This window comes from Capra hircus, chromosome 25 (genome assembly GCF_001704415.2).
Source record: "Capra hircus breed San Clemente chromosome 25, ASM170441v1, whole genome shotgun sequence".
NCBI lineage: Eukaryota > Metazoa > Chordata > Mammalia > Artiodactyla > Bovidae > Capra > Capra hircus.
Genome location: NC_030832.1, coordinates 35,769,606 through 35,794,648, shown reverse-complemented (window position 1 = coordinate 35,794,648; position 25,043 = coordinate 35,769,606). Strand labels below are relative to the sequence as shown.

The 25,043-nt window shown below is 48.5% G+C and overlaps 1 protein-coding gene across 7 annotated transcripts in view; it reads left to right on the top strand.

Annotated features, from left to right (window-relative positions):
* The window catches only part of CUX1 (cut like homeobox 1), a 361,373-nt gene that overhangs the window by 175,317 nt on the left and 161,013 nt on the right, over nucleotides 1-25,043 (top strand). The window lies entirely within an intron of this gene.

Genomic DNA, 25,043 nt, shown 5'->3' with positions numbered 1-25,043 from the left:
ATACCATGAATTTCATAATATCTAATGTTCTACCCAAAATCATTTTTCCCCAGTTGCCCCCAAAATATCTTATAACTGCTCTGCATTACATTTAGGGGGTATTTGCATTTCTCCTTTAATATAGACACTCTCTCCATGCCCTCATCTTTGTTACTGACTTTTTTTTTTTTTTTAAAGAATCTAAGCCAGTTGTGTAGATTATCCCAGATTTTGATGAGGCGACGGATTTAGTTCTGGCAGTATAAATTACATTTAAAATGTCTGTGAGACATCTAGGCTTCCTATTTGCCTGATTTTTTTTTAAGGCTATTTGAAAAGTAAATATTTTTATAACACCCTTAATATCTACCAAGCCTCTGCTAATTGCTATATTTATATTAAACAATGTGTGCTTTCTAATAAGCTGATTTGAGTGGAGGGAGCTAAATCCTGCTTGTTTCTGAGCTTGCATAGGAGCAAGTAACTGCACGTGGGGACCACTCACGCAGACGGGGCCAGAGGCAGTGTGTCCTGCTGCTTAGATGGGCAAGATCCATTGGTATTTGAAAAAGCCGCTTTCTCTGGTAACTACAGGCTTGTTCTCATACCCATCACTCTAGGGTCTGCTGCTACAAGTTTATTTATCGGATATATTCTTAGAGTTCATCCCAAGGTGTCTGAGCTCCCCCTGGAAGAAAGTACCGGGTTAGTGAAACGTGATCTTTGCCTCAGAATTTGTATAGATAGCTTTCTTTCTTGAGATCCCCAGGAGAAAAAAATAAAATAAAAATGAAGTTTTCCGACAGTGTGAAATTCACAGAGGCCTTTAGAGTTCCGGCGAGAACACTCCTTTATTGTGTCATGGGAAATGCTAGCCTGGCCAGGGGGCTGCTTACACCCTTAGGTGTTTGTTCTCCTGTAAACCCAGACACCCTCCTTCCTGTGGTTTGTGGGACCCGCGTGACTAAGTAACTGCTCACCTTTCTAGAGTCCACTTACCTCTTCACTCCTGTCTCAGGATCAACGGCCGTCCCACATCTCCACCAGGCCCAGGCCCTCACTGACAGCTCCTGAGCCTTTGCACGGCTGACTTGCTTCCCAAAACGCTCTGCATTTACCCTCTTTACCCAGCTTGCTTTCTCAAGGAGAGTCTTCCCTGAGCCCTAGAAGACAGGTCAAGTCCCGCCTTGCCATGGGCTCCGAGCTTCTCTTCATGCCAGAGACCCACCTGCCATCTGTATCGGTTCCCCTCTCGTCTGTATAATGTGTGAAGGCAGCTGCTGTGTGCTGTCCTGTCCATCAGCCATTGTGTCCCCAGCAGCAACTGAGAACCAAAAAGTGTTTGGCCTCTCAGAGTGGCTACTGATAAGCTATGGAACAGCCAGGTTTCCTTGGAGGCAGTTTTAAAAGCACTTCGCCTCTGTCCTTTCTCCAGGATCTATTGCCGTTCATAAGGTGAGAGTGACCCCGGAAGGCACGCTTGAGAAATACCTTTAGAAGAAACTAGTAAATAATGATTTGTTAACCTTGATGGAAATGTTTGGGATCATATAGTCATAATGGTTATTCATAATTGTTATAACAGAGTCATCAAGTTTAACTCATACTGAAATTATAGTTATTTATGGCTTTACCTAAATTTTGTGGCTTCCCTGGTGGCTCAGTGGTAAAGAATCTGCCTGCAATGCAGGAGACTCGTGTTCAATCCCTGAACCAGTTGGGAAGATCCCCTGGAGGAGGGCATGGCAACCCACCCCAGTACTCTTGCTTGGAGAATTCTGTGGACAGATGAGCCTGGTGATTTGCAGTCCATAGGGCCACACAGAGTCAGACATGACTAAAAGCGACTCGGCAGCGGCAGCAGCATACCTAAATGTGGGGCTTCCCTGGTGGCTCAGACAGTAAAGAATCTGTCTGCACTGCAGGAAACCCAGGTTTGATCCCTGGGTCAGGAAGATCCCCTGGAGGAGGGAGCGGCTACCCACTCTGGTATTCTTGCTTGGGAAATCCCATGGTCAGAGGAGCCTGGCAGACTGCAGTCCATGGAGTTGCAAAGAGTTGGACACAGCTGAGCAACTAACACTTTCACTTTAATACCTAAATTTGTGTTTCATAAGCCCGGCTGGGCAGGGGCGGGGATAGGGGTATCAGTCCAGTTTAAGGCTTAGTTTAGTCCAATAATTCAGATAGTCCCTTCAGTGAAGTGATGTTCACACTCTAAGAAAATGCTAAGTCTTCCAAATGGTCGGCCCCAGCTCCTTGCTCCTCTCCCTTAAGAAGGGTCTTCATACAGAGGTCTGGGGATGAGGAACTGGCTCAAAGCCCTACTCCTCTTGGCTCTAGGGGAGCTAGATACTTAACCCGTGTCCTCAGGGAGGAAACTCCACTTAAGAACTAACTTAGTTGCTTATACTAGAGGGGAAATAAAAGACTAAAAATGCATGTGCTTAGCATCCAGCTTAAAAAGTTATAAAAATGCAATAGAATAAACTCAAAGAAAAGTGGAAGAATGAAATTTTAAAATATAATTAACAATATTAAAATGGACTTCCCTGGTGGCTCAGCTAGTAAAGAATCCGCCTGCAATGCGGGAGACCTGGGTTTGATCCCTGGGTTGGGAAAATCCCCTGGAGAAGAGAAAGGCTACCCACTCCAGTATTCTGACCTGGAGAGTTCCCTGGACTGTATAGTCCATGGGGTAGCTAAGAGTTGGACACGACTGAGCAACTTTCACTTTATAAATTAAATGAATGAAAAATAAAAAGACCCAAGAGAGAAGCAGCCCAAATGTTGATTTTTTGAAACAAACTACTACCAGAAACAAACCACCTTCCTAAATAAAGGAAAAAAACCGGTAAGTAATAAAAACAGGATAACTTCTCAGCTGCAGCACAGAGAGATTAAAGAGAAGATAAGGGAATATTATGATCTGTCTTATGCCAATAAATTTAAAAACCTAGACAAAATGGACAAATTTCTAGAATACTGTGATGTACCAAAGTTGATTTAAAAAGTAGAAACCCAAATAGCCTTGTAACTTGCAGAAATATTCCCACAAGGCCTGGACAGTTTTATGGGAGAATCCTATCAACCATTCATAGAACTGTTCTGTTCTTTTACAAAATAGGAAAACTTCTTTTCCTTCAGAAAACAGAAAAAGAAAACACTTCCTAACTCACTTTATGAATCTAGCGTAGTAGCCCTTCATACCAAAACCAGACAAGAACAGTGTGAGAAAGGAAAAATTAAAGCTAGCCTTATTTATGAGTAGATACACAGAAGTCTTTAAAAAGGTACTAGTAAGTTGACTCCATCAAGTTCCATGTATCCCAAGAATCTGGTTTAACAGAGTTATTGACAAGTTAACATCATTCGCAGATTAAAATGGAAAAATCTCAAGTATGACAGGAAAAGAATTTGGTATACTTCGACATCCATTCATGATTAAAAGCAAACAAACCAACCTACCAGCAAAGCAGTAAGAGGGGAAGTTCCTTAACCTGGGAAAAGGTATTTATCAAAGGCTACGCCAATCATCATACTCAGTGATGTTTAAAACATTCCCTATAAAATCAGGAACAAGACAAAAATGTCTACTATTACCACTTTTATTTAACATTGTACTGAAAGTCTTAGCTAGCATGGAAGACAAGAAAAAGAAATAAGTACAAATATTGGATCAGAAGAAATAAAACTGTCATTTTTCAAGTGAGTCTCAATTATTTAACAAGGCTGCTAGATACAAAATCAATAGACAAAAGTGATTGCCTATCTCTGCATCAATAGCAAGCTGAAAAAGGATATTGTTGCAGATAGCAACAAAAAAGTAAAGGATACTTAGAAATAAATATAATAGTGCACAGGAACTCTTTCTGGAGAACAGTGTAACATTCTTATTGAACAATATTAAGGAATATTTTAAATGTAGAGAGTTACGTTATTCAAGAATAGAAATTCCCACTATTATTAAAAACATTAAGGACTTCCCTGGTGGTTCAGTGGTTAAGACTTCACTCTAATGAAGGGGGTGTGGGTTTGATCTCTAGTTGGCAAGTTAAGATCCTACATGCCTCAGGGCCAAAAACACCAAAGCATAAAACAGAAGCAATATTGTAATAAATTCAATAAAGACTTTAAAAATGGTCCACATCAAAAAATCTTAGGATGAAAAAAAGATCAATTTTCCCCAAATTGACAATAGAGAGTCATAGTAGTTTCGATCAAAATTTCAACAGTATTTCTTATGAAACTTAAAAGCTGATTCCAGAATTTACATATGCAAGAGCAAATGGTCAATAATGGTGAAACTGAAAGTCCGTCAGTCATGTCCAACTCTTTGAGACCCCATGGACTATACAGTCCATGGAATTCTCCAGGCCAGAATACTGGAGTGGGTAGCCTTTCCCTTCTGCAGGGGATCTTCCCAACCCAGGGATCAAACCCAGGTCTCCCGCATTGCAGGTGGATTCTTTACCAGCTTTGCCATAATGGAAGCCCAAGAATACTGGAGTGGGTAGCTTACCCCTTCTCCAGGGGATCTTCCCAACCCAGGAATCGAACCAGGGTCTCCTGCATTGCAGGTGAATTCTTTACCAACTGAGCTATGAGGGAGGCCCAATAATGATGAAGATAATAGTAAATAAGAATAAGACAGAGAATTTGCCCTACCATATTATCAGAGCTACAGTAATTGGCACTGCTGCTGCTGCTGCTGCAAAGTTGCTTCAGTCGTGTCCGACTCTGTGCGACCCCATAGATGGCAGCCCACCAGGCTCCGCCATCCCTGGGATTCTCCAGACAAGAACACTGGAGTGGGTTGCCATTTCCTTCTCCAATGCATGAAAGTGAAAAGTGAAAGTGAAGTTGCTCAGTTGTGTCTGACTCTTAGCGACCCCATGGACTGTAGCCTACCAAGCTCCTCCGTCCATGGGATTTTCACAGGTACAGATAAATACACCCGTGGGACATAGTAAAGAAATCAGGAACTGACCTGTGCACATACGGAAGCCAAATATATTGCAGACATGGCACTGCAGATCAGTGAGGTAAGGGGGGTCTTTTCAATAAGTCTCCTTATTGAGGAGACTTACTGAAGGTCCTCTGACCTTTGGTTATCCTTATGGAATTAAATGAAATTGGATCCCTACCTCACATCATATGCAAACGCAAATTACAGATACAGACTTAAGGTAAAACTTTAAATCTTTTAGAAGAAAGTGTAGAATATGATGATTTGGGGCTATGTAGGATTTCTTACGCAGAAAACCATAAAGAAAAACATTGTTACATTCAACTATATTAAAATTTTAAAGTAAAAGCTTCCTTTTTCTCCCCATGGAAAGATAGCCTAAATAAAGTGAAAGGTGAACCCCGGGCTGCTAGCTCAGTTTCATCGTTTTCGAACTAGGAAAGGGAAAAATGAAAATGAAGAATGAAAGACATTTTCATTATCTGTTGGAAACTTATCAGCACAAAGATTCAAACCTATCTGAACCTCTTTCATAATAAACATCGAATGCCCCTGATGTGAATGTTGCCCCTTCGGGCCTACCGTGAACCAGTCCTATGGGGGGGTGTCCTTGGCCGCAGCTCACAAACCAGGAGGAGATAGTTGCCACACACATAGTTGACAAAGGAATAGTACTCAGGAAAAAAATATATATATTTATACATATATATATATATATATATATATATATATTTAGTTTTACCCGTTAATAAGAAAAAGACACAAGACTTCCCTGGTGTTTGAGTGGTTAAGAATCCACCTGCCAATACAGGGGACACAGATTCAATCCCTGGTCTAGGGACTAGGGTCCTGCATGCCGGAGCTTTGAGGCCCAGGCACCGCAACTACTGAGCCTCTGCATTCTAGAGCTGGTGCTCGGCAACAAGAGAAGCCACCACAACTAGAGAGTAGTCCCCACTCACAGCAACCAGAGAAAACTCTGGGTCAGCAAAGAAGAGCCCATGTGCCAAAAATAAATAAATAGAAATAAATTTTGACAAACAGGAAAAGGACGAACACGCCAACAGGAAAATGGACAAAACATGAACAGCACTCTCAGAAGAGAAAAGCATTCAGTCAATGCACCTATGAAGAGATGCTTAACCATATAATCAGGAAAATGCAAATTAAAATCATTTTGTTGTTGTTGTTCAGTCGCCAAGTCGTGTCCACCTCTTTGTGACCCCATGGACTGCGGCACACATCAGCTCTTTGTCGCATCAACTCTTCGTCACCCCGCCTTCTTTATTGTCCAGCTTTCACATCCGTACATGACTACTGGGAAGACCATGCTGCTGCTGAGCCGCTTCAGTCGTGTCCGACTCTGTGCGACCCCATAGACGGCAGCCCACCAGGCTCCCCATTCCTGGGATTCTCCAGGCAAGAACACTAGAGTGGGTTGCCATTTCCTTCTCCAATGCATGAAAGTGAAAAGGGAAAGTGAAGTTGCTCAGTCGTGTCTGACTCTTAGCAACTCCGTGGACTGCAGCCTACCAGGCTCCTCTGTCCATGGGATTTTCCAGGCAAGAGTATTGGAGTGGGCTGCCATTGCCTTCTCCCATGGACCTTTGTTGGCAAAGTGATGTCTTTGCTTTTTAACCCTGTCTAGGTTTGTCATAGCTTTCTTGCCAAGGACCAATCGTCTTCTAATTTCGTGGCTGAAGTCACCATCCTCATTTAAATTATTTAAATGCACCTTATTCACATCTACCACGTTGGCCAAAATTCGAAAGTCCAGATAAGATCATAAATAGGTGTAACCCTTCTGAAAACCAGTCTGGTATCAGATTCTCCAGCTGAAGAAGTACATGTACTTTGAAACAACATTTCCACTCCCAGGTATAAATGGTATCCTCCACCCTAAATAAATGTAAACACGTGCCCCAGGAAACAAGTTCAGGGATGTTTGCAGATGGTAGACAAGTGGAAACAACCCGCTTTCCATCAGCAGCAGGAAGAGTAAGTAAAGAGTGTTGTCACACAGTGGAATACAACACAGCAGGGGAAAGTGAGTGAAACCTGAAACTGTGCAGTACTGAGCTGTTTAAGGATACAATTTTATCATTACATAATAAAAGCACAATGGAAAGGTTAAACAGGAAATCCAGAATGGGGTTTACTGCATGCAGGCCCAGAGGAGGTTTCCAGGGCTGTGGGAATGTCCTCACTTACAGGTGTCCATTTCGTTGTGTGTGATTTATGTATTCTTTTGTAAGGATGAACTACTTCTCTCCAAAACAAAGAACTGTGCTTACAAGGCAGTAGCTCTATAATTCTATTCTTGCACATCAGAAGCTGAATATTATTTTCTTCTACCACTTTGCATTTCTCTTCTATAATAAAGCACATTTGAGAGGATGTTCCAAATGGCATTTGTGGGACACTCGCCCAGGCTTCATGATTCCAAGAAGTGGCTGCACCCTTACCTTTCTTGTCACTAGATCTCCAGCTTCCTGGGCAGCGCAGCGGTACAGAACCCACCTGCCAAATGCAGGAGACGTAAGAGACATGGGTCCACACGTGGGCAGGGAAGATCCCCTGGAGGAGGGAATGGCAGCCCACTCCAGTATTCTTGCCTGGGAAATCCCACGGACAGAGGAGCCCGGTGGACTACAGTCCACGGGGTCGCAAAGAGTTGGACACACCGAGCAACTGAGCACTGGATCTCCAAAGCTGTATCTATCTTCTGTTTTGGCTCTTGCTGTGAGGGGGAGATGCCCCTTCCCATGGGCTTGGAGCCCAGCTCCTACTTTCTCAGGAACTGCAGTCCTGCAGGGACCCCTGGGCTGTACCTTCAGTCTCTGCGAGTTCCTGGATTGTCTCAGCAGTGTTCCTACAAGTGGTGGCACGTGACATCCTAGGAGGGAGGGAAGGAGGGAGGGAAGGAGGGAGAAAGGGGGACTCCTGTTTCCCCCAGCCCTCTCAGCCAGGCTTCTCTAGAGAGCCGTCCATTCTGGGCACCCACCCACCCGGTCTGGCCTCTGCCCCGCTCTCCCTTGGCCCTTTTAGTCCTCAGCTCACTTCCCCCAGTGACATTCAGGCCACCTGAGCCCTCTTGAAAACCCCTTCTTTTGATATCCCATGATGCTCTGCCCACTGAGTTTTCCGTTCATCTCTCTGCCTGTGGATTTTCAGTCTCCCTGGGCTGGCTGTTCCTCCCTTTCCTTCAGACCTCTGAAGGACGGCCTTCTTTGCTGTATCTTCTCTGAGGATCTGTCTGCTGAAAACTCAGGTGTCTCTCACTCGGTCTTTTCTTTGGAGTTCCAGCTCCTATGAGACCTTCTGTGTGACATGACCTTGCAGTTCTCCACAGGAAAGAATTCTTAACCCACAGCCACCTCCCCTCTCCGGCTCATACCTGTTGAAATTCCCTCCTCCTTCAGCCCTTACCTTCTCGGGGATCACTACAGGACACCTCCTCTCTCCCACACCCCCGCTTCCTCCGTCCCTCCTCCAGAGAACACTGTCGTCACCTCCCACGTGCTTGTCCGAAGCTGTGTCATCTGTCATGGAGACCATTGCAGTGGTCCCCTAACTGATCTCTGTTTCTATTCTTATCACCTCCTCATCCCCTGCGACTTCTCCTCTGAGCCTCAGTCCTTCCCTGCCCATGGCCTTGCAGGGCCTCCTGGTGCCCTCAGCCTCGGGTGCTCTGGCCAGGCCACTGCCTGCCTCCCAGCGCCCCTGCCCAGCCCTCTCCTACCCATCCTGTAGGGCTCACCTCAGGTGTCAGCCCTCACAGTGGTCTCCTCTGACAGTCGGTCCAAACCGAGGCCCCCTTACTGTTTCTCTTGTAGCGCATTGTTCTTCTGTTCAGGGTTCCTCCCTCTGTGCGTGTGAGTTTTCACTTCCACCACTCTCTCTAGATTTCCCACCTGTGTTGGCCTCGTCTGTGTCCCCTTTCCTGGCCCCAGGGAGCATGCACCAGGTCCCCACTGGATAGGTGGGTAGAAGCAACAGCCTCACTTCACAGATGAGGATGCTAAGCCCAGAGCGGGGGAAAGCAAAGCACCCACCGTCACCCGGGTGACAGCGGCGCGGCTGGGCTGCTTGCCCCCCAGCCCGTATTCTCCAGTGGTGGTGCTTGGGGAGTGGGGAGGTGGTGCCTTCTGCCCCTCCATCGTCTCAGTCAACTCCCTGGTCTTCAACAAGGACAGTTGGTGTTCATTTAGTGTAAAGTGCTTGGCAGACACAGCTTTGGGCTCCCTCCCCTTCCAACCCCACTTCCAGCTCCTCCTGTATCTGATCTGGTCCCCACAGACGTAAATATCCATGACTGTGTGCAGACCCTTTGTGCAGCCAGTGGGGGTCGGGTGGGTGGGACCTCAGAGGTCACAAGGAAAAGCTGCCTTGAAAGGCTGTCATCCAAGAAAGTCTGAGTACCGCGGAAAGCAAAGGGCTGTGCACACTTGCAGGGCTGTCTGACAGATTTAATAAAAAAAAAAAAAGATGAAGTGGATTAAGTTGGATAACTATTTCATGAGTTAGTTAAAAGTGACAGAGTTTCAGGGGTGGCCCGTGGCCCGGATCTGTTGCCCTGTCATGTATTTAAGCATCCAGATCTAAAGGCCAGGGCTAAATAAAGCCAGGGTGTCCGAGTGCTTTTCTCCCAGGAACATTTTGCAGGGGCTCAGAGGCCCTGGGCGCTGGCCCAGGTACTGCCGCTCAGTCTCCTGTGACCTCAGGCGGCTCCCGGGCCTCTTTCTGTCTGACTTTGCTCTTCTGTAAAGTGCGTGGCTGAACCGAGGTAGTCGGCAGGGAGCCCTGGGACTCTGAAATCTGGTGTGACTCAGTGACCTGAAGCGTGGGTTGAGTGTCAGCAGCAGAACAGAAGAGGGGACATTTTCCAGCAACTTGATCTGTTCCAAAATGGAACGCATGGCCATCCAAGGTAGTGAGTTTCCCGTTCCTGGGAGTGTTCACACAAAGGCCAGAGGACCACTTGTCAGGGGTGTCATCAGCTCCTTCCCCATTCTTCAAGGCCCAACCCAAATGCCAAGGCCTCTGAGTCATTCCAGAATACCCCTCCCCACCTCTGGTAGAGCTTCGTTTGTATCTGTCTTGTGATTTTGAGCCTGAAGACATTCTGCCATTTTTTTTTTTTAAGTTACTGGAACACAGTTTAACTGGCCCTACACTAAATCTCATGCTTCTGAAATCTAGAGGGTAGGGACTGTGTGTGGCACACACGTTTATGTCCCCATCATGCCTGTACTCAGCAAGTACCACATTAAGTACCAGCGGGTGGGCTGGTAGTCGAGAAGATTGGACCAGACTGATGGTTCCCCAAAGATGGTCTTCAGATGGCTCAACTGGCTGCCTGAGAAGCACCCACATGTTTCCAGAAATACAGCTCCCCAGGCTCCTCCCTCCAAGGTTCTGATTCCACAGACGCAGCAGAGGTGGAGTTTGCTAAGAATCTGTCATTTTACAAAGTCCCCACTGATTCTGATGCATGACTGGTTGTCAGACCCACAGGCTAGGCGTCCCCCAAGGACAGCTCCTCTAGGTCAGGTTCTGGGACTCGGTGCCCACTCAAGCACCTCAGATCCATGTGTAAGCAGCTCCGTGATTGAGCTTTAGAATGTATTTCCAGGCGTCATGTCCTTGGCTCCTGCTCCTACCAGGCTGGTCTATTCACTGTCCCCGAACATGCCTGTGGTTTCCTGCTTCTGCCCTTTTCCTAAAGTCACAGCCTCCGTTATTATAACCTTTTGCTCTTCCTCACCTATAAAAATCATTTCCATCCTTTAAGACAGAACTAAAAGTTGGCCTCCTTCGTTCCTTTTCCACACCACCTCAGCCCGTTGCTAACTTTTTCCTTTTGAGGACCTGCGTCTTCTCCCTGACTGTATATTGCCCTCTTTGCTAGACCAAGCCGGTTGAGGGGGGTGTTTATTCTCAGCTGAAATCCCCTTCTGCTCACCTTCTCCTAGTTCACCAAGTTCTGTGTTTTCGGCTCTGCCCCAGGTTCCTAGTGACCCACGAGAAAAATAAGGCAGCCTCCTCACTTGGAGGGCATCAAAGACACCTGCCGGTTCATGGCCCAGGGTCCCCAGCAGGTGAGTGCAGGGCAGGCCGGGCACCCTGAGGACACGACCGGCTCTGGCTGGAGGTCAACAAAAGCGGCTGTCCTGTCTCGTTTCCAGAGGAACTTCCTTCTCAGCCAGCATGGCCATCTTCAGACTCTTGGGCCTCTCTGCGTGCCTGGTAGTGGGGTGCCTGTGGTGGCGATGGCCAGAGTCATGGCAGGGGGAGATGACGGTGTGTTTTAACTCTCTTCTGCTGACACCCGACAGCCCAGTGGCTGCGGCATCTTCCTGTAGGCCCACTCCATGATGGCTCAATTAGGGGAGCAGTAGGACTGCGGTTCAATATTCAGGCCAGCTTCCTAATTGAAAACACATTTTCTCCTGCAAAGCTGCAGCTGGTTTGGTTCTGCTCATGCAGAAAAGGATATAACCTTGCATAACATAGGAAATGAACGGTTGAGAGAGAAGCCAAATTCAATTTCAGTCAGATACGTTGAGGCTAAGCCCGTGATCTATGGAAGCCAGGGAGCGAGCCGAGCGCACGTGGAGGGGGCGCGCTCAGCAGCCCATTCATCACGGCCGCCCGCCCGGCACTCGCTGCCACCACCGCCACGCTGCCCGTGCCATCGCGCCCGCCGCGCCCGGGCCGGGGCTGGACCGCTGCCAAGCGCTCCAGAAGTTAACCTCTTAAAGACCCGGAGCTGCTTTCTGTTGAATAAATGTAATTTTGTGGTCAGAAATAAATGCTTGTGATGGAGCTGAAGCTTTGAAAACAACAGCCCACCAAAGCTATTACAAATTGCTGCACACTGGGGAAGTCAACAGCATACATCAAGATTCCGAGGGTACGGCAAATTGATTTCGGCCCAGAGCTCTGCAGCTATTCAATAAAAGTCCTATTAAGCCATTGTATGTAATGAACAATCCAGAGCAAATCTAATATTTTCAGCAGATAATTATTTTTAACATCCTCTCAGTAACCATCGGCAGAGTTTGTGGGTGTTTACAGCACGCACCCGTGTGCAACAGGCCCTCCCCAGCCTACCTTGGCTTCTGCTGGAGGACCCACGTCAGGCGCCCTGGGACGTGGGGCTCCCTGAGGGTGTGGCAGCAGACCCTGCCGTGGAACAAGACCACAGAGGGCTCCGGGCTGGTCTCCCAGGGCCTTCGCACACAGTAGGTGCCTGGGAAATGTTTGTTGAAATGAAGTTGAAATGTAGAAAAAGGGAGCTCAAAGAACTCTAGAACAAATTAGTAAAGCAATAGCATTGGCAAAGTTGACTCAGAGCCCGAGGCTTTAGCGATCAGAGAGTCACAGGTTTGGAATTCAAGGTCCCACATGACAGAGGGACCAGTACCAGTGCCCACAGGAGCCTCCGACGGGCCCACTGTACTTCGCTGCTCCCTAAGAGCTGGAGAAACAAGGTCTGTGTCAGGGAGCCTGTACTGAGGGAGCCACCAAAGTGATCTTGTAGCTCAGCCAGGGCCACCTGCGCTCCTGGACTGCTCCTCTGCTCTGTTTGCGACCATGAGCTCCTGGAGGACAGGGTCTGCCTGTTCATTCTTCCCTTCAGTAACTATTTGCTGAACATCTACTCTGTGCCAGATTAGACCTAAACTAGACCCCAGTATGTGGTTTTAGGTAATTACCTCAGATGCGCCTTTCATGGAGCTTAACAGTTGGGCGAGATCTGTACCCCCACATGGCACAGTGCTTGGCATGTGGCAGGTGCTCAGGACACGATGGATGAATGGGGATGGATGGATGGGTGGATGAAGGGGTGGGCATGTAGATGGACGCGTAGGTAGGTGGACGGATGGATGAGGATGGGTGGATGAAGGGGTGGGCACATAGATGGATGGCTAGGTGGGTGGATGAAGGGATGGGCGCATAGATGGATGGCTAGGTGGGTGGATGAAGGGATGGGCGCATAGATGGATGGCTAGGTGGGTGGATGGGGGGATGGATGAATGGCTGGTTGAATGGATGGAGAGATGGAGAGTTAACACCTTGGCGTATAAATGAAAAGCATTCTCTACTGATTGAGAAGAGGCTCAATTCTGTGTGTTCGCAGTCCCGGCCCCATTCAGGACACCGGCAGGCAGCTGTGATGTGAAGGTAAAAGCCCTGCACCTAGAGCTGTAAGGCTGAGGTTTGAGGCCTGACTCGCCAGTGACCTTGACCTTCATGAAGTCAGTTCATCTCTCTCTTAGTGCCTGTTTTCTCACATAATAAATGTGAAGAAGTGAGGAGAGGTGATTTGAATGAAGATTAGAAGTAGTATTTGTCTGTGAGAATAGACTGACTCTAATAGTTATTTTTCTCCTGAACTAAATTTATCCAGCTTGCAATATTCAGCCGGATAGTATTTATTTGAATACAGTGGAATTTAAATTATTAGGGTATTTTATTTTCTACAGATCTCCCTTCCCTTGGAAAAACTCAGTCTGGATGTTAATTAGGTTTTACTAAATGCTCCATCAATTTAATGCAGTAATTCCTTAAATGAAACTGACACCGACGACCAGATGGTCAAAAGAAGGACTGCGAACGTATGTGCACGACTCAGGAGGGGTGGTGGGGAGCACAGGGACACTGATCATAGCTGAGAGCCAGAGAGGTTCTGTTGCCCAAAAGTGGAGTAGTCCACATTCCAGATCTGTCAGACTCTGCCCCTGCTCTCTTTGCTACTAATTATTTGCACAGCATTTTGCTTCTACAAATCACCATCTCCATGATCTCACGAAGCCTTCCCCCACCCCAACCTGCTCTGGGAATATTATCGCCAACCAGAGTGGCTGGGTGGAAGGGCAGGAGTGAGTGTGAGGAGCAGATGGGGTGCTCTGGGGGGAGGTCTGTGCCCCCTGCTTCCAGGCTTTTGACTCTCCTCACCTCTCACCATCTCCTGGTCCCATCCTGGAATCTGTGGCTCCCTCATGCCCAGCCAGATGCCACCCTCCTGTCACTCCATCCTCAGCACCTCCAGCAAGGGTCCCAGGCTGAAGGAGCCCAGCCTCAAGTGATGTCCAGTCCCTCGCATGTCAGCCGCCTCCAGGCAAGCTTCACAGCTGCCCTTGCTCTGTGAAGCAACAGTTCTGGGGGTGCTGGGCACATGCACTGCTCCTCTTTGTTGCCCCTGGCTTCTCTGCTGTGTGACACCCTGCCCACCCCCTGCACCCCCCACCCCCCTGCCTCTCTGGTGCCTCCTCTCCAGGGACACGGCTGAGAGTAGCAGAGAAAACCAAACAGACACATCCCAGATTTTGAAAGGAGACAGAGCTGGATTTAAATCCTGACATCATCTTTTACCTGGGTGACCTTGAATGAGTCATTGTAGCTTCTCTGTGCCTCATCCGTATAACGGGAAATCTGTGCTACGTAGCAGAGATGTGTATGTGTGTGTATTTAAAGATCATGGTGTCAAAGCAGGACTGGTAAAGAGGAAGCTCTGGCTATTGATCACAGATTCCTCCAGTGCCTTCAACCTCTTAAATCCTGGAATGAGCCCCAACCTCCCAAGGCTCTCATGCACACCTGCCCATCCCTGCTTAGGTGATCCTCTTCCTTCTCCTTCAGAGCAACCCTATCACTTCCTGGTTGACAGCCTCCGGGACTCCCAGAACCTTTCAGCATGAGGCTGTGGCCCCAGGCTTCGCCCCTAGGCCGCCCCCTCACCACCTCACACCCCCAACCCTCCCCCAGCCCCCGAGACACACACACACACACACACACAAGCTCTGCTCCAGGCATAGCAGATCCTGCACTTGTGAGCAGGCCACATTGTTTTTGCACCGGTTCCCTCTGCCTGGAAGCCCTGCCCCTCCCATCACATAGGAAGCTGACCTGAAGTGTGCACGACAGGAGATGCAGACCAGTATCTAGAACACCCTCCCGTGTGTGTGTGTGTTTTAAGAGAGACAATGTGTGTATATAGATGCTTATAAGTGCATAAAATATTTCTGGAAAGATACTCAAGTGGGTCTTTGCCTCCAGGCCAGGCAGCTGGATGACAGGTAGATGAGGATGGGAAGGAAACCTACTTTCCACGATATGTTGATACGTTTTGGTTTTGTCTCTGTTTTCTTTTTTACTATTAAATGGCTTTTAGTGTACTCACAAACTTGGGCAGCCATCACCAAAATCCAGTTATGGAATGTTTTCATCATTTCAGAAAGAAAGCTCATACCCATTAGCATTCACTCCCCACTCACCCCACCCCCAGTCCCTGGCAACCACTAATTACTTACTCTCTGTCTCTAGATTTAACCATTCTCAGCATTTCATGTAAATGAAATCATTCAGCGTGTGGTCTTTTGTGACTGGCTTCTGTCACTAAGCATGTTTTCAAGATTCACCCATGCTGGAGCCTGTATCAATACTTAATTCCTTTTTATGGCTGTGTAATATTCCATTGTGTGACTGTCACATTTTATCTGTTCATTATCAATTGACAGCTGGTGGAATATTTTCTACCCTTTGGCTATTTTGAATAATGCTGCTAAGAACATTCATATGCAAGTTTCTTCAGAGATAATGATTTTCATCTTTCTTGAATATATACCTAGGAATGGAATAAGTGCAAAATATATTAATAGTAACCCTGTGTTCAACGTTTTGAGGAGCAGCCAGACTATTTTCCTGTGGTGTACGTCATTTTATATTTCTACCAGCAGTATGTGAGGATTCGTTTCTCTACATCCTCTCTAATGCTTATTATCTGTCTTTTTTATTATAGTCATCCTATAGGTAGGTGTGAAGTGGTATCTCACTGTGGTCTTGGTTTGCATTTCCTGATAACTATTGATGTTGAGTATCTTTTCATGTGCTTATTAGATATTTGTATATCTTCTTTAGAGAAATATATATTACTTTGTCCATTTTAAAATTGTTATTTATCTGTTATTATTGAGTTGTAAGAGGTCTTTATGTATTCTGATACTAATCCTTTATCAGATATATGATTTGCAAAAACTTTCCCCCATTTTGTTGGGTTGTATTTTCATTTTCTTGATAGTGTCCTTTGAAGCACAAAAGTTTTAAATTGTAAAACTCAACTTATCCATTTTTCATTTGTTATTTGTGCTTTTGGCATCATAGCTAAGGTCATGAAGATTTACAGCTGTGTTTCCTTTCTAGAGTTTTCGTAGTTTTACCTTTTACATTTTGGCCTTTGATTCACTTTGAGTTAATTTTTGCATCAGTGTGAGGCAGGGTCTGACTTTGTTCCTTTGCACCCGGGTGACTGGTTGTCCCAGCGCTGCTGCTGCTGCTCTTAACCCTTGTCACAAGTCATTTGACCAGGGCTTTGTTTCTGGACTCTTAGTTCTAGTCTGTCCTGTATATCTGTCCTTAAGCCAGGGCCTCACGGTCTTAGTTAATGTAGCTTTGTAGTAAGCTGTTATAGTAAGTAAGTTGTAGTGAGTCCTCCAACTTTATCTTTCTTTTGGGGTTACTGCATTTGCATATGACTCTTAGGACCAGCTAGTCTTATCCTTCAGTGAAGCCAGCTAGCATTTTGATGGGGATTGCACTGTACCTACAGACCGATTTGGAACTTTTGCCATCTAAACAATAAATTAAAGCTCCCAAACCATGAATATTTCTTAATTTCACTTCCATATTGTTTACAGCTACTGTATAGAAAGACAGTTGATTTTCATATATTGATTTTACATGACCTTGCTGAACACCATGTATGTTTTTATACTTAAAATGTTTACTATATACATATCATCTGTTCACAAAATAGTGTTTGAAGTGTCTCAGGTAGGCATTCACTCTTGGGGAAGCCTCTCCTCTAGCCCTGCTCTGGCTTCCCTGTGGCGGGTAGGGGGATGGCCCCCTCCACACTGTGTCCTCTGAGAGGGGAAGTGGAAGCTCTGGCCACAGAGGACAGGCTGGCACACCTCCTGGCACATGTTAGCCAATCCTTAAGGGATTTTATTGACAAAGTGGAGGAATGAATGAACGAGTAAGACAGGCGTCAGCACATCCCACCTCGGAAGTGCTCTGCTGCTCGCAAAGGTTTTCCTGCTGTTAAGCTGTGATCTGCTTTCTGTGACTTCTACCTGTTGGTTTTGGTTTCTTGCTCCAGGGAGAGACGAGATAGCTAATCCTTCTTCCTCACAACAGCTCTTCAGATACACGTTGACAGCTGGACTGTCAGATGTACAGGAGAGGGCTTTGTAAACCGTACAGGAAGACCGACATGCTTGTTGCTCTTTCATCGTCTTTGCTGTGCTCTTGCTATCCTCCGCCACCAGTCTTCTCTGTGCCCCCCCCCACCCCCACCCTCTCTTCATGGCACTGTCTCCTGGAGTCCTCCAGTCGGTTACTCCTGGGAACTTTGGGGCTGGAGGGGAAGTTAAGGGCTGTGTCATCAGTTTGTCTAAGGCGCACTTTCGTGTCATGGCCCAGGTCTGCACTGCACTGCCTTTATAACCAGACCTGCCCTCTGGGGTTTGTGCCCCCTGCTCTGAGCAGGGTAGGGATTCCCAACAAGTCCTGTTCAGTTCTCTGCAACAGGGAGTACCTCCACTGTGATTCTTCCTCACTGCCCTCTGGGTCTGGGTGCGGGGAGTCATGAAGGAACGTGACCTTGAGCGACAAAGCTGCTGGTAGCAGCTGGGCTCCCACTCCTGTTTCCAGCCTCTCATCTCTCCACATCGCTCCAGAGATGGCCGGAGGGCATCTCCTCCAGGGTCCTCTCTCATCTCTCTTGGCTATAGCTGGATTGGTATTTGCCAAGCATTAAGTAGACGTAGACTTAGAGGAGAATTCCTGGACTCTCAGCTAATGCGATCTTCTCTCAGAAAGTATGCTTCTCTTACGTGGCCAGGTTCAGTTAAAATTAGAACTGGGAAGCTGTGGCTCCATCCACATCTGTTTTGGACAGGACCTTGGTCATTCTCCATTGCCTTCTGGAATTCCACGTGGCTCTTCACATCATGTTTTGCTCTGGAAAGAATTCTGCAGCCAGACATAGAGACAGAACTATTCTTTTGTATCCCTGCAGCTCTTCCTGATCCTCACTGGCCCATAGTCCAGCAACGCGCATCAGTTTGAAAATTGCACTAATGGTCTGTGTTTATTTCTATATCATTAGTTTGTACATTCCCAGGGTGTAGCTAGCAGATTGTTCCTGAGTGTGCTGTTGCCACCATGGTGCCTTAAATGTTGTTTAAGAGTCTCTGTCCTTGAGCATTTCTGGCTTGCTGCTGGGCTGGATGGCAGCAGAGGCCAGCCTGTGCTGTAGTGGGAAGAGTGCAGATTTGGGCTTACTCAGGAAGACGTGGATCTTTACTCAGCTTCTGCATGCTCCCGACCGTTCCAGATATTCACATTTCATTTCACAACCACTCAGCAATGCACTAAGCCAATGAAGTGACCCAGGCGTAAACCAAGTAACCCGCCTCCAGATCCTCCAGCCATCAGCACCCAAGTCTGCATTCCTTCAAAGCATACATTCTTTCCCACCCGCACCCCCCCCCCCCAGCCACGTGGCCGCCAGTCCCAGTGCTGTGCAGGGATGTCATCATATCGGAGTAGTGGTTTTGCCTGGGGGCTTGGTTCTGAGCAATTTGGTCAGTTTCTGCATCTGAGAAATGGCGCTGCCCATATGGCAGCCCCCATCACCATTCACAGCACGAGAGTTCTTCTCCCCATTTTGCAGACATAGACCCTGAGGCACAGAGAGGCTGATTTAGGGGCTGCGGCTCAGCCTTGCTTTTCTGGCAATGTACCATCTCCTGGCCCCAGGTGCCTCTGCCCTGCCTACCACCTGTGCCTGGCAAGTTCAAGCAACATCCTGAAAGGATGAGCCATTTCCACTTCAAAATACGCTCCACTGAGCAGTCATCAAGGCCCATCATTCTGTTTCGTATCTTTTTGGTGATCCCTGGGCCCTTGTACCAAGTCCACGCTGTTGTCCATCTTTACAGCTGGCATGACAAGGCACTCTGTGTGTGGCCGTGGGGGTAGCCCAGCTGGGCTATGTCCAGCATCCACAGCAGCCCATTCAGGGTACCCAATGAATAGCATCCTTTTCACTGTGAGTGGAGTGTGCAGCAGTCATGGCCCTGGGACTCAGGCCACCCCGGCAGAGATGCTAGAGTCACCAGCCCACAAGCAGAGCGTAACAGCAGCCACCAAGGCTTCATGCCTCCCAAGCGCTCGGTCCACTTGCTGGCAATGTGCACACATTTTTTTTAAAATATTTACAAAAAGCCTGTGAAGAGGTCTTATTTGCTCCCTTTCAGAGATGACTTACCCTGGCTGGTTCCTCTCCACTCACAAAGCCCTTCCCTGCTCTGCCCTCCACTGACACCTCCTCCCCAGGGCCCTCTAGTTCTGACTAGGGCAGTTGACTCCCTGAAACCAGACCAGAGCTTGGCTGTCATAACGCTGCATTTCTTCTTCTTCTTCTTGTTCAGTCGCTCAGTCATGACCGACTCTTTTCAGCCCAATGGACTGCAGCACAACAGACTTCCCTGGCCTTCACCATCTCCTAGAGTTTGCTCAAACTCATGTCCATTGAGTCGGTGATGCCATCCAACCATCTCATCCTCTGTCGTCCCCTTCTCCTGCCTTCAGGCTTTCCCAGCTTCAGGGTCTTTTCCAGTGATTCAGCTCTTCACATCAGGTGGCCAAAGTATTAGAGCTTCAGCTTCAGCATCAATCCTTCCAACGAATATTCCGGGTTGGTTTCCTTTAGGGTGGACTGGTTTGATCTCTTTGCAGTCCGAGGGACTCTCAAAGGTCTTCTCCAGCACCACCCTACTTAGACTAAAGTGCAGTGGATATTACCAACCTTCTCAAAGCTCTCAACTGTAGAAAACTACCTTCTCTACCCTGATCTTCCAAGGTCCCTGATGTTATAAAAGTCACCAGTGAGCCTCGAGGCATCTCTTGACCGGTGCAGACTTCTCAGCCTTGAATCTACCCTTGTTCATGCACAGACATACCCCAGGAGGCCTCCCATGTTAGCCAAGACCTGGGGGCTGGCGGGGGCTTGGTGGGGGTGGGGGGTGGAGGTCAAAAGAGGAAGGTGCTGCTGACCTGCCCTGGGACAGACTGTAGAGTGGGGAGAGGACGCTTCCAGAGGTGAGGCATCCTTGCTCAGTGCGGGGAGTGGACAGAAAGAGACTCACCATGAGCTCAGGTGGCACAAGGACCACATGGCTGCAGTGTGCAGGCTTCTCACTGTGGCGACTTCTCTTGCTGCCAAGCACGAGCTTTAGGGCTCTCGGGCTCAGTAGCTGTGGCCACGGGCTTAGTTGCTGGGGACATGTGGGATATTCCTGGACCGCAGATGGAACCCGTGTCCCCTGCATTGACAGGCAGACTCTTGACCGCTGGACACTGGACCACCAGGGAAGCCCCATATGTCTTTATTCAGAGATCCCAGTGCAAGAAGTGGCTCCTCTGAGGCTGTCCTGTTCTCACAGCAGAGAGCGAGCACGCAGAGCTGAACCGCACACTCAACACGCAGACAAAGCGTGTGGCAGCACCACTTATGTCCCACACGGCCCAGTCTGCCACCTGTGGGCCAGAAAGCCCCCACAAGTCATGTGGCTGTGGGCAGAGACAGGCGACGCCCTCACAGGGAGGGCAGACGCGAGGGGAGCAGTAGCAAACACTCCGCAGGATGCCCCAAGTCCCGTAGTGCAGCTCTGCTGGCTCCCAGAAGGTTGGGCGCTCCCTCACCCCTTCTAAGTCTTGGGAGTCTCATCATCGATTCCCGTTAGCTTGGCCTCTAGCCCTGGCCTCTGAGTTCTCGTCCTGCTGGAAGCAAATATTCATCAAGATTTGAAATAAAACCCCTTTCTATAGACCTTTAACTTGAATGTTAATCCTTATTACAGAAAAGCCCAACTCAGCATTATAAAAGTGATGTTGAAAAGATAACTGTTGGATACAGGAAACTCTCAGTAGAATCACATGGTGGGCATCTGGGTGGGGTGGGGATGAGAAGTTCAGCGTAGGAGGCTGGCTGGAGACCACGGAGATGTGTGATGGGAAAGGATGCTCCCCTGCACTGGCTCCAACCAGGTGCCTCTCATCAGAGAAGCAGGTCACCCACCTGCTGACGAGTCACAGCGCTCTCTACATAGTAAGCATTTTCATTGCTTACCTCATTCTGTACCTCAAGCTGTACCCCTTCACCATTTGCTCACTTCTGCAAATAAAACAGTTGACCAATGTAGGTAAATATTTATTCACACAGTAAATATGTATTCAGCACCTACTATGTGCTCGCCGTTAGGAGGAAAGCCTAGCACAGGCTCTCAGGGAATCCCAGGTCTCCTGACGGAGCCTCGTCTGCGGTCCCGGACCTTCGGGACAATCCCATGTGGTGACGGGAGTGGCCGGCAGCCTGCAGCCCGGAGACAGATCAGCTGAGCCTGGAGGATCAGAGGAACATTCCAAAGAGGCGCCTTCCAGGCTGCGGGGAAACTGCTCATGTATTGAGGGAATAGGGAGTAACCGGGTGTGGCTGGAGTGCAAGGCGAGGCGGATCCCCAGAGCAGAACAGGTTTTACCCAGGGCCTCAGCACCCCCAGAGCTTCTCCAGATCTGTCCAAGCTCCACCAACAGCAGCCCCTCTGTCCTCTACTATTCCTCGCGGTGGCACTGCACGCGTATGGGTGGTAGACAGCGTCTCTGCCTCAGGCTAGCTTTGCACATTAAGTAGCCAGAATGTCTAACCCAGGACCTGACATCCATTCCGTGCCTAAGACCTCACCACAGACCTCTTCTCGTTCACAAACCTCTTAGCCCTTGTGCCAAGGGGCTTCCACGCTGAGTTCTGGTTCAGAGGTAGGCGCTGAGGGCGTGAGGATGAAGATGACGCCGTCTTTTCCTCTCTCACAACATGATAAGGGGGACAGATGGGGCCCCACTTCCCTGCGCCAGGCGCTGAGCACTTCACCCCCCTGGGCTCCCCCACCCACCCAGCTCTGGTCGGTGGGGCTGGCACACAAGGCCGGCCAGCCTGGCTCCAGGAAAACCCGGCACAGGCATCCTTGGGCCAGTGGAGCCTGCACTGAGTCTGGCAGCTCGGCCAGATCTTCAGGAGGCATAGATGCCAACAAAGGGTGCTCAAGGAAGAGAAAGCATGGGATTGAGAAGTCCCAGGCCACAGCAAGGGAAGGCCCTCCCCAGAAAAGATGGAGCTGGGCAAGGGGGAGGACAGACCCAAACTCCGAGCCCAAACGTGTGGCAGGAGTCAAAAGAGTGAGTGAGCAGAGAAAGTCTCAAAATTGCCAGAACCAACAAATCCTTCCAGGTTTGGAAACTTTGGAAGAAGGCTTGGGGGACTTCATCAAGGAGAAACTCACCCACACGTGGTGCTCCCACCACCTCTCTTAAGAATCCTCAGCCCAGTTGCCTAATGTGGCCTCGTTCTCACAGGACTGAGTTGAGTGTTCTTGTATCTGTGCAAACAGAGCACAAAGAAGACACAAGTTCAAGGTTCCTGTACTAATTTGCTAGGGCTGCCATAACCAAGTGCCGCGGACTGAGCAGCCTCAACAGCAGACATGTGCTTCTCACAGTCTGGAGGCTGGAGCCAAGGTCAGGGTGTCGGCAGGGCTGATTCCTTCTGAGGGCCGTGAGGGAGGGTCTGTTCCAGGCCCCTCGCCTGGCTCCTGGTGGTTTGCTGACCATCTCTGGTTTGTAGGTGCCTCGCCCACATCCCTGGCTTCCTGCTCACCGGAGCTTCTCCTGTGTGCATGACTGTCCCTGTGTCCAGATACCCCCTGTTTATAACGACAAGGTCATGTTGGATTAGGGCCCATCCTAATGACCTCATCTTAACTCGGCCATCTGCAAAGACCCTATTCCCAAATAAAGCCATGTTCATGAGTACTGGGGGTCCGGACTCTCAGGACAGGGTACGGTGCCATCCATAACAGTCCCAAGTGTGTCGTGTAGGGTACTCACCCCTCCCTCGCATCCCCACCAACAACCCAGACAGGAGAGAGAAGACAGTGTTCAGGATCCTTCCACATCCCATTCTCTGCCCCCTGTACAGGCAGCCACCTTTGTGGGTTTGGGCCGAATTCCTGGGAAGAGGAGGGTCCTCTCTAGGCAGATCTGGAGCTAAGCAGAGAGGCATCTGTGGGTGTCGAGAGGCGTGGAGAGCAGCCGGGGCCTCTGCCCTGCTTCTGGGGCAGACTCTGATGCCCATGGGCACAGCACGCACAGGAGGTGGCAGAAAGGTCCAGAGTGAAGGGAGAACTCGAGACATCTGGAAAGGCAACTCCGAATATCCCCCTTTGCTCAAAACACTGCTGGAGGCGGTGGTTAGGAACACTTGAAATAATACTGCTAAGGCATTCCCCAAATTATATACTAGACATTGAAAAGACTTTATATGTTCATGAAAGCCCAATACAAAATTTTCCATACAGTTTGATTTTAGCACATACACACACACACGTTTGAAACAGCTTTATTGAGACATAGTTCACATACCATATAATTCACCCATTTAAACCTGGCATTGACTTGTACTGCATTGACTTTTACTACAGTCGCGATCAATCGTGTGACATTTCATCACCCCAAAAAGAAACCCACACCCCTTAGCCATCATCCTCCAGGTCCCCCGCCCTAGACAACCACTAATCTACTGTCTCTATAGTTTGCCTACATGCCTACTTTTCATTCAGAATTAAAAGGGAACTGCAGACAGAGGAATGACTTCCACTGGTGAATGGCAGAATTATGGGGTTAATTTTCCTCTTTATTTTTTAATATATTTCTAATTATACAATGAATATGAACTGCTAAGAATCAGACTGGGGGAAGGATTTTATTTTAAAAGTAAAGAGAGGACTACCTTGACATTTTTAAGTAGTCCTTGTAGATTATTTGGAAAACATGCCCAAATCACCACCTTGTTTTATCAGGGGAGAAAGTGGGTCTGAGTCCTCAACGACTGCCTTCATGTAGGCATTTTGCAGCATGACTTGGTAGAAGTTGGAAGTGCATGCACTGTACTTTTTTCCCACTGCCTTGGATTCCCCGAGACCTGCCCTGCTCCCTCTCCCACAAACCTTGTGTCCCCCTCCCCAGGGTCTTCCCCAGGGTCTTTAATCAGGTGACCTCTGTCAGCCCTTAACAAATTGTCGGTTGGCTCAGGTGAGAGGCCCTGTAATTACGCCACATCCTTTTGCCTCTTTAATAATGTTGGAGACAGAGTATAATTCTGTGAGGGGACAGAGGAATATATAATTTAGTGTCCTTTTCCTGAGCCAGCGTGAACTCCGTGCATGTAGCATCTTGCACGCTTCAGGGGTAAAAAGTGATCTGTTGTCTGAGCGAACGTGTTTGGGGAGCAAAATACGTACTGAGTCCAGCCAGCCGCTGGAGCCTCTGTGGATGTGTGTCCGGCGTGCTGGGGATGGATCACCGTTCTCTGATGAATGGACTTTTCACCAGAGGGAAACCAGCTCAGCTAGGTTGGCTCATGAGACACACTGATCCTGGCCACTGAGGCAGGAACTCACTGTCGCCTAAGCTTGAAAGCCAGACACTGTCCTTAACACTCCTGGATCCTCTGAGTCTCACATCAGCTCAGCTGGACCTGGGCTCTCTGCTCGGCCTCTTTCCCGCAGTCCCCACTGCCGCTGCCCTGCACGTTCTCACTGGGGCAGAGGCAGCAACCTGGTGGGAATGGTCGCCTCCTTCCTGCCCCTCCTGGCCTCCTTCCACTCTGACTCAGGTCCAGATAGTACACCGACCCCCTCACCTGGCCAGTCTCACACTCCGCCCCCAGCAGCCCCACATTCCCTGGGGTGTTATAGCCCCATCCGAGTTTCTTCATCTGGATTCTATGGACAGAATACAGGTGGACACATGAGTGTCCTACAAGTAGAGCGTGTAACTGTGTGTGTTTCTAGGAGGAGGGTCTTTGGTTTTCAGAAAATTCTTCGAGAGGACCTAAGGGCCCACAGGTTTCAGAACCTTGGTGTTTGAATGTGTTCCTCCCCTTTCGTGTCTCCTCTCCACCTGGTGA